Source organism: Macrotis lagotis, chromosome 3 (assembly GCF_037893015.1).
Source record: "Macrotis lagotis isolate mMagLag1 chromosome 3, bilby.v1.9.chrom.fasta, whole genome shotgun sequence".
Taxonomy (NCBI): domain Eukaryota; kingdom Metazoa; phylum Chordata; class Mammalia; order Peramelemorphia; family Peramelidae; genus Macrotis; species Macrotis lagotis.
The window spans coordinates 59,381,117-59,395,306 of record NC_133660.1 but is presented as its reverse complement, the minus strand read 5'-3'; positions in this window follow the sequence as shown (position 1 = coordinate 59,395,306).

Genomic DNA, 14,190 nt, shown 5'->3' with positions numbered 1-14,190 from the left:
TGAGAGATTTGAAGTATAGAATTAGACACACATTTTCAGACATTTTCAATGTGTAAATTTGGTTTAACTTGACAATATTTATTTGTTATGAGAGGGCATTTTTTTGGAAGAAAAACTAGGAGATAAGCAAGTGAGGGAGTAATGATAATAAGACAAAAAAGAAAACAGTGCAAATGAAGCATAAAGTACAAAAGAGAAAAAAAGAAAAATATTACGGAAAGGAACAAATATGAAGAAGGTAGCACACTATTATTGATGATGATGATGATGCTTAAAAACATATAATGGTGATCCAGAGTTTTATATACAATTCCCCTTTTATTTTGTATGGCATTTTTTGACAAATTTTTGCAGTTTCATTATGACTTGAGAATGTCTCTCTCTCTTTCTCTTTCCCTCCCTCCCTCTCTCTTTCTCTGTCTCTTTCTTTCTGTCTCTCTTGTATCTATCCCTGTCTCTGTCTGTCTGTGTGTGTGTGTGTGTGTGTGTGTGTGTCTCCAGTTGAGTACTATTTTACTCTTTTCATGTCATAAGAAGTCAGAAGCAAAGTAGGTATGTTTATGGAATAGTTATCAAGGGTTTGGGTGATAGTGGTTGTGGCTAGGTCTAAAGCCCAAAGAAACTCCAAGAAAGGCAGAAGTGAAGAGAGAGTGAACTCCTTCTGAATCCTTGCTAAAAGTATAGACAGATACAGGCTTTCTCAAATGATCTCCTATACCAGATGCCACTGAAAAAGTACAAAGAATAAAAGATCTGTGTTTATTTGTTGACTAGTAAAAAATTACTTGGTAGAGTAAGATTCAGTCTTTCTCACTTATCTGTGACACTCAGTCTCTCTTATGCATGAGAGATATGTCATACAAGATTCTTTGATAACCATAAACATAGAATAAAATATTCAATGATCTATTATTATTGATGTCTAAATCAGTTATAATATAAAAAGAGATACTTGTGAAAGCTATTCTCTGCTATAATGGAGGAGGTTTGTGTATAGTTTAAAAGGAAAAAAAATTCTTCCTTTAAATGGTGAGACTCTTTAGATGCTCCTGTTTACTGAAGATGAAATTACAATAATGAAATTCATGAATATGCAAAACATATTGGTATAACAATCTCTAAAGAAAAAACAAAATGGATGAACAATGCCTACTGTCCAGACATGAAGCTTGATCAGTAATACAGGGAGTTAATACATTAATTTCACATTTGGCACAGGCACTGAAGATCAATATTTCATTTCAGGATTGAATAGAAGGAAGAGAGCTGCCTGGATTACATTTAGTAAATTGTGGAGTACTTTTAATAATGACTAGTTTTTCCTCACTACAATACTCCACCAATTTGAAAAAAAGGCCTTCTTGCTCTTGCAACAAGCTTAGAAAGCTTGGAACACAATCTATGAAGAATAAAGATTGCAGATGCTCCAAAGGTAAATAAGGAGGTACTTAATACATATGAGTAGACTGGAACACATTTCCAATATTGACCTAACCCAAATGCAAGATCAGTCTAGTCATTCATTAATGTTCTGAGGTTACAGAATCACAGAATTGGAAAGCTGAAGGAAATTCTACAAGCTACTAAGTCTAAATTATCTCTATAAAAAGAATCTTCACTCAAATATACCTAATAAATAGTTTTGAGACTTTTGCTTGAAAACCTTTAAGGAAGATCAACCTAACTGCTCTCAGTACAGCCATTCTGTACAGCATTTCTGGTCAACTCAAATGGTTAGGAATTTTTCATGACATTGAACCTCAGTTAAACTCTGTCACTTCTTCCCTTTGCTCCTGGGCTTTCCTTTGGGAGCTAAATGGACCAAGTTTCTACTCTCCTCCACATAACAGTTTTTCAGATATTGGAAGACAGCTCTCATTTCCCCTGCATCTGAATCTGTCTCTACTACAAATGAAACATAATTAGTTCTTTCAAGTGATCTTTTTATGACATGAATCCAGGTGCCTAGACCACTCTGGATACTCTCCTTAATGCTTTTTAAACTGTGATATCTAGATTAGAACACAATTTTTCTGATGATGTCTGACAAGGGCAGAGTACAGTGGAATTATTACGTCCCTATTCCTAGAATCAATGCACCATCTAATGCAGATTTTTTTTTTGTTTTGCTTTTGGTCTCCTACATCATACTTCTGACTCATTTTGAATTTATAGTTCATGAATGCTCCCAGAGCCTTTTCTGGAAGACTTGCTATCCTCACATGTGTTCCCTTCCTGAGAAGATTTTATTTTATACTGAAGTACAAGACTTTTCAGTGCAGCTAGATACTACAGTGGGCCTCAGAACAGGAAGACTCACCTTCATTAAATTAGTAGTCATATGACTATGGAAAAGTCACTTAACCCTGTTTACCACAATTGCCTCATCTGTAAAATGAGGTAGAGAAGGAAATGGCAAAGTACTCTAGTATCTCTGCCAAGAAAACTTCAAAAAAAAAAAGAGTCAAACACAACTGAAAAATGACTCAACAACAACTACACTAACAATAAGACTTTTTATCTTTTATATATATCATAAATAATAATATATTTCTATAAATAATACATAAAATATATGTTTATGCATTATATAAATTATATTATATATTATATAAATTATATAAAATATGTATCATATAAAATTATATATATTATATATAAATAAATTATCTATCCTGTCAGATCCTTTTGGATCATGATTATACTTATTACTTTTATCTTTTATATATATCACAAATAATAATGTATTTCTATAAATAATACATATAAATATATATTTATACATTCTATAAATTATATTATATATTATGTAAATTATAAATATATATATTATATAAAATATATATCATATAAAATTATATATATATGAATTATCTAGCCAGTCATATCCTTTGGGATCATGATTACCATTCATTGTTAGCCATTTTTTTGGCTTTATTTCATCTACAAATCTGATGGGCTACTGATAAAAACTGTATACAGGGCCAAGTCCAGCTGCCTGGGTACTCTACTGGAGACCTTCTACTCCATAGATACTGGATCATTAGGAATTGCTCTTTCAGATCAGTCATCTCTCTAGCATACACAATCATCTAATTGTGTCCAACTCTTTGTGACTCCATTTGAAATTTTCTTGGCAAAGAAACTGGAGTGGTTTATCATTTCTTTCTCTAGATCATTTTATATATGAGAAAACTGAGGCAAGCAGAGTTAAGTGACTTATTTAGGGTCCCACAGCTAGTAAGTGTTTAAATTCAAATTTGAAGTTAAGTCTTCCTGACTCCAGATTAGGCATTCTTTCCACTGTACCACTCATCTTACACAAATGTTATGACACTTGGCATGTATATACAGTATAATGCAATATATGATAAAATATGATATTAGCAGAACACAATAGAATAAATAGAATATATGTTAATATTTATGGAAGGGGGGAAAATTGAGACCAGGTTGTAGAAGTCTTGAAATACAGACCAAGAATTTTATATTTCACTCTGTAAGCAACAAGGAGTCAGGAGGTTACCCAGCAGGGGAATGTCATAATGAAAGCCATGTTTTAGGAAGATTAATCCAGTGATGATGGGTAGGATGGATTGGAGGGGATTAAAGAGTGAGTGCTTGGTGAAAAAATGAAAGTAGAAGGTGTAGACGACTCATTTCAAAAGAGTGGAAATGAAAGAAACTAGAGGCAATATAGTGGTAACAAGAGGGGGTCAAGGTCAAACCAAGTTCCTCATTTTTTTAACCTAAGGGAGCCCCATGAACATATATAGGCAGAAGAGAAGAAACTTCTTCAGTAAGAACATGAAGCTCATTATTTATAATGAAATACTGAAGGTCACTACTAAAATCATATCCTGTCCTTATAGTAGTAAACAAAGGCTTACTTGATAAAAATATACATTGTTAAGAGTAGTCAAAAAGACGAGGAAGAAGCTGAGAGATTTCTTGGATGATGATAAGATGGAAAAAAGAGAAAATAAGAATTGATATATAAAATCTTTCTAATCCAAGGAAAAAGTTGATTTATATATTTGCACAGTTTATTAAAGTTATAGCTGACTACTTACTATCACCAAAAGGGTACCATGCTTGGATTTCAATGACCTGATCCTTACTAATCATGACCATGATTTTGTTTTCATATTTGCAAAATTGAGCTAATAATATTTGTGCCATCTAAAGCTCATTGCATTGTTATGAAGAAAGACCTCAGGAAAAAATAAAAGATTATTTTGGATGGGACATCCAGTTTTAGTGAACCCTTAAAGAACAACATGCACAGTCTCCAATACTATTAATGAAAACCATTAGGCCAATCAATTATCTTCGACAACTGGAAGGATTCATGTAGCAGATACCATTTGTTTTTCCTGTAGGAGACTATTTATTTGAAAAAATGTTGAGTTTGTTTTAAAGTACAGGATGTTAAATAAAGGAAACTTGAGGTAAGGTATTGGTGAAATAAGGATACAGTGAGGAATAAGGATTATTTATTTTTAAATTCCTTAAAACCATTTATCATAAGTCTGTATTCTAATATATATATATATATATATTATTTATTTATGCTTTGAAGACTTAAATGTAGATATGAATTTAGGAGGATCACAGGATCAGGGATTTAAAGTTGGGGGGGCTGAAAAGTAATCTAGTCTAGCACATTAATTTTATAGATGAAAAAAAATTGATGTCCAGAGATGTTACGTTAATTACCCAAGATCACACAGTTTAATAATGGCAATCAGGATTTGAATTCAGATCCTTTGATTTCAAATTTAATGCTTCTTCTTGTACCAGTCTTCCTTAAGTAAGTTACCTCACTTATCTAAGCCTTGTTTTTGCCCTCTGTAAAATGAGAATATTGGACTAGATTATCTCTCAGGCCCCTTCCAGTTCAAATTCTTTGATGATCTTATTTTGTATTAGTTATTATTTATCTTTTTTCTCTTTCCCTCCTCTTACTACTTCCCTTTCTCCTGTCAATACTATTGTTCCAAAGCTAACTCACTGATGGAAAGCTTTAAATGTTCTCATTTCCAGTCATTCACTTAGTCAATAGGCATTTGTTGAGTGTTACTGTGTGTTATTAAAACTTAAAATGTCACTAAAATATTTAGGAAAGCTGGAAAACTTCTTTGTTTACTGACATCTGAACATGTTGAGTCTCCTGATGGAATGCAAGTTCTTAGAGGGCAAGATCATTTTTGCATTCTTAGTGTTCAGCATAGCTCCTAGTATAGAGAAGGTATTTATTTGTTGATTAGTTGATTTTTGCCTGATAGTGCGACATGTTATTGGCATCATTTGATTTGACTATGCCACTCATTGCCACCTATTCAAGAATCTTTTTTTAAGGTTCTTGCAAGGCAAATGGGATTAAATGGCTTGCCCAAGGTCACACAGCTAGGTAATTATTAAGTGTCCTGAGTCTGAATTTGAACTCAGGTACTTCTGACTCCAGGGCCTGTGCTCTATCCACTGCATCACCTAGCCGTCCCATAAGAATCTTTTTTTTTTTAAACTCAAAAACCTTTTTTATTTGAAATCCAGTCCAACTCAGTGGACAGAGGTGAGCTACATTACCTAAACTGACCTGGGAAGGTTTTAGGGGCAGGACAAAAATCATTTCCACTTCCCTATTCTTGTGTGATGCAGAGAAGTATTTCTCAGAAACAAGGGAGACCAAAGAAATTCTGTCAGATTGAGGCACTTTAAGTTCCTAGTTTTGAAAAGTCAAGTGTAAAGCTTAAATTAACTGCAACAGAGAAAGTATTTAAAATACTATATTGAGTATATATGTTACAGTCAATGCAGTCAGATAGCATCAGACAAGTAAAACAAATTATCACAAATGAACAAATGAAGGTTTAAATAGATCAGGGTAATGTATATATACATAAGAAAAAATTAAAGAATTCCACATCAGTTGGGGTAATTCAAATTCAAATTAAGGATCTTCCAACAGTATTCAGGAAGTCTTATAAAACTACAAAACTGAAAGTGCAATTTCAGAATTGAAGTGGGAACAGGAAAGGTGCTTTAGATGCCACAGTATCTGAATAGGTAAAACAAATCCATTTACAAAATAAAGAGAGAAAAATAATATTTTAAATAAATAGCTAATCATTTTAATGAATTGTCCACCTTTTCTGGGGATTCAGTTATCTAAGAGTGACATATCACTGTCCAGTAGTTCAGGGACAAGGTTCACATAAATAGAAGAACATGATTTCACTAGTTTTGGCATCAGATAATGGTTCCAGTTGAATGAGTTTACTTCCAATTGGTTCCAGGTCTAGACTACTAGCCAGAAACCCATAAACTTCTTTTTTTTTTTTTTTTTTTTTTTGCTAGGCAATGGGGATAAGTAGCTTGCCCAAGGCCACACGGCTAGGTAATTATTAAGTGTCTGAGACCGGATTTGAACTGAGGTACTCCTGACTCCAGGGTCGGTGGCCATAAACTTCTAAGGATTGTCTAAAGAAGATGCAGCTTTTGAAGTTGTGCTCCCATCTTCAACAATGGAGTATGGGATCTCATCAAGAAATGCAAGGAGATGTGTATACTGGATGAGTTGCATATCTGATTTATTAGTTTCTGATCATTTATTTTCCACCTTTGTATTATAGATGTTATCTGTGAAATTTATCTGCATAGTAAGTGAAAAGATCTGGGTTTTTGCCAAGCTGTCTTCATGAAAGCATGACTTGTAAGCCTTCTAGACTATAATCAATACTGTCAAGATAATCCAACAGCTTAATTTTTTCCTAAAAGTTCATTCAGGATGGAATCCATCATAAGACAAGATCTTCTGAAGTCAGAGAGGATGAGCAGTTTACCTGGACAGAGTTAGACATGAGTGAGCTGCCACTCTCATTGATGCAACTTAGGCTCACCTGAGGAACAATTGAACTACATTAGTCAGGTAAAATGATATATTTTAGATAACTAGGATTATATCTGATAGTCTAAAACAAATTAATCATGGTTTCATATGTATGTGTGTATAAACATACACATATATATGCTTATATATACACACATATACTGATTGGACAATATATTATTAGTGCATAAATATCTAGTAGCACCAACCAAGGATTCTGATCCATTCACTGTATAGGTGTCTTTTTTTTCTTTCGGTTCTTTCTTTTCATGATACCCTTAAAAGTGAGTTCTTAGTTCTTTATTTCCTTTAGTTATGGCTTCCATTTGCAAATTGTGAGTTGAGACAGCAAAATGAACTTTTAACTTGAAAATCCAGACCTTCTTTTCCTATTACAGAAGTATTTACTCTCACTCAACATCAGCAAAGGCTATGGCCTTCATAATGAGTGCTACAGTACATTTGTGCTACTTCTGAAAACTAATGTGCGTCACATTCTTCTCTGAGTCACACTTCTTGACTTTTAAGCCAGCTACCCAATTTTCCATGGTAACGCATTTCCCTGAAAACCACATCACTTGATAGTTCTTTTCCATTTTTTTGATGGATGTACAGAAAATGTAGCAGACTGTCAAAGACCCAAAAAGATGTGTTCTCTGTCTATTCACAGCTAGGGCGGAATTGGTTGAAATGTGAGCTCCTTCATTTGGCCTTAATGTAACCCTGACCTGGGAGGACAACTTGTCTCTGGGGGTAGGAGATAATTTAATTTCCATGCATGTCAAGTCCTACATTTCTTCGGTGTGGAGGCTGCAGATAAGTGTCAAATTCTGCAGAATCAGGTGTTCTATTTTGGAGATGTAGAACTTTCCCCAGGGGTCGGAATGGAGACCACCAAGCTGACTTCATTTTATAATCTCAAGGGGAGCCTGAAACCATAGATTGTGAAGTTGGAAAAAAATATTTCTTTACTTCTTTAAACTATTTGTCTTCTCATTCATTTTTAACTTGTTGTTTATGGTAGCATCAGCAAAGAGAGTTTGAGATGCCGTAGTTAACAGATCTCAGTTTATTCTTGTACATTTCTCCAGCCAAAAGCAAGGGCCAAATTTTCTGATGTAAATAAATGATAGTGAGTTTTAAACAGTTTCTAATGTAAAATCAGTATCTTTTTTCCTTGACAAAGCTGAAATATCAATGCTTGTAAAGAATAAACTTGAGGTGAACTCTTTGGCTTGCTTGAACTCATGCATTCCTCCATATTTCTCCTGTAGTTGAATCTTTCTATTAACTATGTAGTGCTATCTTCAGTAGGATCATTCAAGTTACCTGACATGATGTAACATTTTGAGTGATCTTAATATTCAAGCTATTTCAGTTTGGGATGAGGTGATCTCATTCCCTTTTCAGAATTACAGGTGTCTCTCCAGACTTTCAAGGTCATTGTCCTACTGCTTCAAGTCATCCAGTCTGATATGTGAATTATGGTAGTAGGGAAGGAAGGAGGCTATTAGAGTGGCCCTTGAAGGACTTGAAGGATGATGAGTAAAACTGCAGCTGAGAGGTTATTTTGGAGTTCCTGCTAAGTTGACCAAAGAAAAGAATCTTTTCATAGCATTAGAGTGCAGCTTACACATAATAAGTACACATAGCACTATGATGTTAAATGTGTGTGTACTATATGAATATATATATATAAATATAAGAATATATAACATATACATACATAAATAACATATATCTATAATTTACACATAAAATATGTGTGTGTGTATAGACTCCTATGTAATTAGAATTTAATTCTTTTTTTTTAGGTTTTTTTGCAAGGCAAATAGGGTTAAGTGGCTTGGCCAAGGCCACACAGCTAGGTAATTATTAAGTGTCTGAGACCGGATTTGAACCCAGGTACTCCTGACTCCAAGGCTGGTGCTTTATCCACTACGCCACCTAGCCGCCCCTAGAATTTAATTCTTAAAGGTTTATTGTTACTTTGATATTAGTTACAGTATCTGGTTATAAGGTCTATGAAAGGGTGACACAATACCCTTATTCTCTCCATGTTTTATTTTAACTGGTAGTGGAAGAGGAACCTGTGATTTTATTGACATAATAAGGAATTTCCAGAAATGAGGAAATTCCCTTTATCTAAGTAATCAGAACATTCTATGCAGCTTATATTCATAAGGTTAGTTGCCCAGAGCACTAAGAAGTTAAATGACTTGTCCGGGGACACACAGTCAGAGGCAAGATTTGAAGCAGGGCTTTGTGATTATAAAAATGTCTCTACTATGTCAGGGGTTCCTAATCTTGATGTTGTCATTGCCCCCTTTGGAAGACCAGTATGCCCCTCTCAAAATAATGATGATTATAATAATGATATTACAGCAACTGCTACTATTTTAAATGCATAAAATACAATACCTATGATTATATACTAAGTCAATTAAATATCATTATCAACATAATGCAAATAAAATTCAAAGACCCCAGGTTAAAAATTCTTGCATTATAGTATCCTGTCACTTGGGAAGCACAGAAGGGAAGAAAATGGAAATGAAGGAGAGTTAGGAGGGTCAATGTGATTTTGGGGAAAATGTGAGGAATATTTTTTCTTCAAGCAATTGTATTTTGTTGCAAAAAGGAAAAATGGAATGACTAAAAAAACATTCTCCCTGGGCTTATTTTTCCCTATTTTGTGGTTGTAACTTTGCTCTGTGGTAACTCTCTCAAATTATGGCAAGTATTTTCTGGTCAGAGCCCTACTAAGTTCTTTCCCACTTTTATGATCCCTAGCTAAAGGATGAGGAGAGCTGCCATCTGGTTAGTAACTTCACCCTCTCAATTATTCATGAGATATAAACTTCTAAGAGTAGAACCAATTTTGAATGGAAGCCTGGGCTTCTCTGACTGAACATGCAGAAATTGGGTGTGGTTTGCTGAATATGATGTGTGGAGCTCCTCCATCATCTGAGGCTGGGCCAATGGCCATCTGGGAAGGAGCCTGGAAAAGAGGAAGGCAAAGGACTCAAAGCAAACACACATTCACTCTCTTCAAAGAACAAGGAGGAGCTGTTGATGGACTTAGCAAATGTTCTTTAAATTCATCCCAAAGCTACAAGGGCCAGGATATGTTATGTGGCATTCTGACCCCAACCTGTTAAAAATAGCTCTTGAATAAACACACAGAAGAGATTGTCTACACAAATCTGGGATTTGAGTTCGGACAGATTAGAATCCTTTCCATTGATTAACTTTCTCCAGAAGTGTGCAATTTAGTCTATTTAGGGCAAATTCCAAGTGACAATTGAATAGAACTTCTGAAGAAAGTGTGTAAATCTTGATTCCCAATGAGGCACCCTTTGCATCCAGTCCAAGAAGTAAGCTTCTGAATGTTGTTTCTAGGGTACTGTGGATGGGTTATAACTAACACTGGGGCTTGTTTAGCGGTATTAGGACTGTTCATTTACCTTCATGCTACTGATTCTCTGGGGTGAATTTTAGGAAAAGCTCGTGTACTTTGGGATCAGATTGTGAACTCTGTTTTTTGTCATGAATATATGGTTAAGCAGGTGGCTGGGTGTTTTCATAAGGTGTATGACTAAAATGTCACGTGGTTTTCAGGAACTAATCAACTTCTGCTGGTTGGGACTTGCACTTATTCCCATATGTGCTGCTATTTCACCATTATTGACTATTATGTAATAAAGTGTGGGTAAAGGTCAAATAAGCATTACTTAAATAACTCGAGTCAGTCGGAACTTTTCACGAGTAATTACTCTAGGACATGTTTTTCCTGATTCCCAATTGAACAATCCTATAAGCTGACTTTTATAGTCATTTGTTCTTAGTTATGAATACTTATTTAATGCAATCTATATAATATCTAAATTAGAGTATGGAAAAGGTTGGTGGAGATGCTTAGTGATGATTGGTTTTAACTATTTGCTTTTTTCATAATATCCTTTCGCAAATTTGTAGTCTTTAAGACTTATTTTACTTTGTTCTTGCTATATCTTCTATGCAAATAACTCTTTGTAAAAGCTAATCAATTTTACTTGATTAAGTGATATTGCTGGTCCCTGGCAATGGGGGCACCAGAGCTGGGGGGGGGATTGAGACAATTATAGCAGAGAAGAGATACCTCTCCATATTATTTTTTTAAAAATTTGAATAATTACTGAATTGGGAGGCAGCATGAGTTCTTTAACTTGGGATAGCAAACTTATTTTTTTAAATTGGTAGGTATATTTCAGTACAATTGGTTTCCTCTGTGATGCTCTGTATTTTACCTTATGGATTTAAAAGACATCATTTGTGAAGGGGGTTCATAGACTTCACCATACTATTGCAGGGTCTATGACAGAAAAAGAGAGAGCCAGCCTTGGAAACAGGAAAATGTGGGTTCAAGTCCTACCACTGACACATATTGACTCTGCAGCCCTGACAAGTCACTTAATCCTTTAGTCCCCAATAGAATTATTTAAGACTTTAAGTTGTGAAATAGATACTAATATTGATAAAAGAAGTTTTCTTGTCAAAATTTCCCTTTACAAATGGAATATCATAGGTCCAACTGGAAAAAAGACAATGGAGAATGTAATTCACAAGTTTTTTTTTTCTTTTTGATTCGAGAGGGAAAAACACTGAAAGTATTTTACAGTATATCATATGGATAGAATATAAAATCTTTGAAGATTGCAAATCTTTTTGTTTTTGAGTGAATAATTGAATGGAAAAAAAACAAAGTGCTTACTAAGTTCCAAGCAATGGATGAATAACAGAGCTACAAATTCAAAAATAAATACAACTGTGTCCTCAGGAAGCTATATAGTCTAATAAGAAAGATGAAAATACACAAGGGAGTGGTGGCAAGGAAATAGAAAGGTTTTGAAGGATATGCACAGAGCAGAAGGAGGGAATTCCCAGTATCTAGCACTATGCCTGGGCCATCATAACATCTCTTTGGGATGAATGATGTATAGAGTCTTTCTCCCTATCCCTACTTCAGAGAATACTTGTACAGTTGCAGAAATTTTGTGTCTATGTGTGCGTGTGTGCGTGTGTGTGTGACACATAGACAGACAGTAAAACACTGACAGAGCGAGCAAGTGTGTGTGTGTGTGTGTGTGTGTGTGTGTGTGTGTGTGTGTGTGTGTGTGAGAGAGAGAGAGAGAGAGAGAGAGAGAACCTTTCTCATTTATCCCCAAGGAAGCACTATAGTGCAGAGGTATAAAACAAATTTATATGCCACTAGCTTCCTCAGAAATATTGGGCAAATAGATTTAACCTCTATGGTTAAACCTTAGTTTCTTTATTTGTAAAATGAGAGGTTCTGATAGGATGACCTCTGGGGTAGTTTTCTAGTTATAGATTCAGCTTCTTCCTAAGAATTCCTTCCATATTGTTCATAAATGTGCTTGGATCTCTATTGTTCATAAAACAAAACAAATCAATTCATCATATCCTGGACCTTTACAGTTATTATCTTTATTTCTCTGCCAAACTTCCAGAAAAGGTTATCCATACTTGCTGCCTGCACTTTGACAAGATCTATTCATTTCTCCATCTCAAATGATTATAATCTCCTTTCTCATTCCATCATTTTACTGAGATTGCTGACTAGTGGACCTGGACCAGCTACAGAATATTTATGCATATAGATCTCTCTCTTCTTGGAGAGAAAACATCTCAGTGTTCAAACTTTTAAGAACCTTCTTAGCTTAACTCTTACATGAAGCCTTTCCTCAAGAGTTAGTTTTTCTCTCATCTCAGATTACCTTCTATTTAATTGTCTTTTTCTACATCTTCCCAGTTATAGAATCTCCTTGAAGATTAAGAATAATTTTATCTTCTCTCCTTGGATCTCTAGGCAGGGGATCTTAAGCTGGGATGTGTGAACTTTTTTATGGACTTGTTTTTAAGATATTTGATAAATCTATTTTGAGAATGTTGCCTTTCTAATCTTATATGTTTTCTATTCATTTAAAGACATTATTCTGAGAAGGGATCTATAAGCTTTATCAGTTGCCAAAGCTATGCTTGGCACAAAAAAGGTTGAGAACTCCTGTTTCTGTGCCTTGTTTAAAAAGCATGAATTGAATTGTAATGAAATTTCTTTATCTGACAAAATTTCTAATTTTAAAAGACTCCTTTCGTTTTTATATTTCTACATTTCCATTATTTAAAAATGTTAATGATTTCCTTATTTTATATAATTGCAGATATATAAATTATATCAGATTGTTTACTGTCTCAGGAAGGCATAGAAGTAAAGAGTAATAAGATCTGGAACTCAACATATTTTTTAAATTGCTTTAACATGTAATTGAGGAAAAATAAAATATAATAAAATATAAAAAATAAATGTTAATGATTTTCAAAAAAAATTCTTTAAGATAAACAGTAATTTAATGAGCCAAGTGGCAAAGCATAATGAAATAATTACATCAATTACAATTTTTATAACTCCTACATATTTTGAATAGTTCTTCCAAATCATCTAATTTCATCATTTATAAATTCCTGGAGAAGAGGGATTATACTGTGTTTTTGTCATGTATTCCCATTGCCTGTCAGTGCTTGACCCATGGTAGGTGCTTGATGAGTTTCTGTTGGTCTGAATGGAATCAAATAGAAACATCCCCTTAGTTGGCCACTGTTTATGGAAAAATACTTACATATTGAGGTATTCTTATATATCCTAGTACATAGATAAATAAGATTTTGATTCCATGCATGGATTTGCAAATGAAACTCAGGGTTCAAGGGATGCACATTACATAAGTATATACAGTATTTTGAAATTTTACATATTTAGTTCAAATATTTGGATGAAATTTTTGATGCTATTCAGTTCCATACATAACCCACCAGTATCATTACTTACTACAAACTCAGGAGTAGGATATTTTCTGTGATGGTTTGATTGATGACTCTTGGTAAGTTTTCATAGGTGTTCTTTTGTTCTTATGATTGTTAAGGTGCAGAATATTTCTTCTTTCAAACCCATTTTTTCCCCTAAAGAGCATAAACAATTGAATTACTCCATGCAAATGTCTGATTTCTCATGCTATCCTGCTTTTGATAAGCTGCTTGACATTTCTTTACCATAAGTAACAGACCCTTACAGTTCTTTACTAGCCGAGCCCTCTTGGAAAAGCTTCATGTGACTCACAGTTTCCTATGTGAAAAGTTTTTCTCATAAAATCTTGTGAACTGTTTGTTCATCCAAAGACTGACACATTTTATAGCCATCATCTAGAGACCCAGAAGTGAGGGTTAATGCAATAGAGAGATTT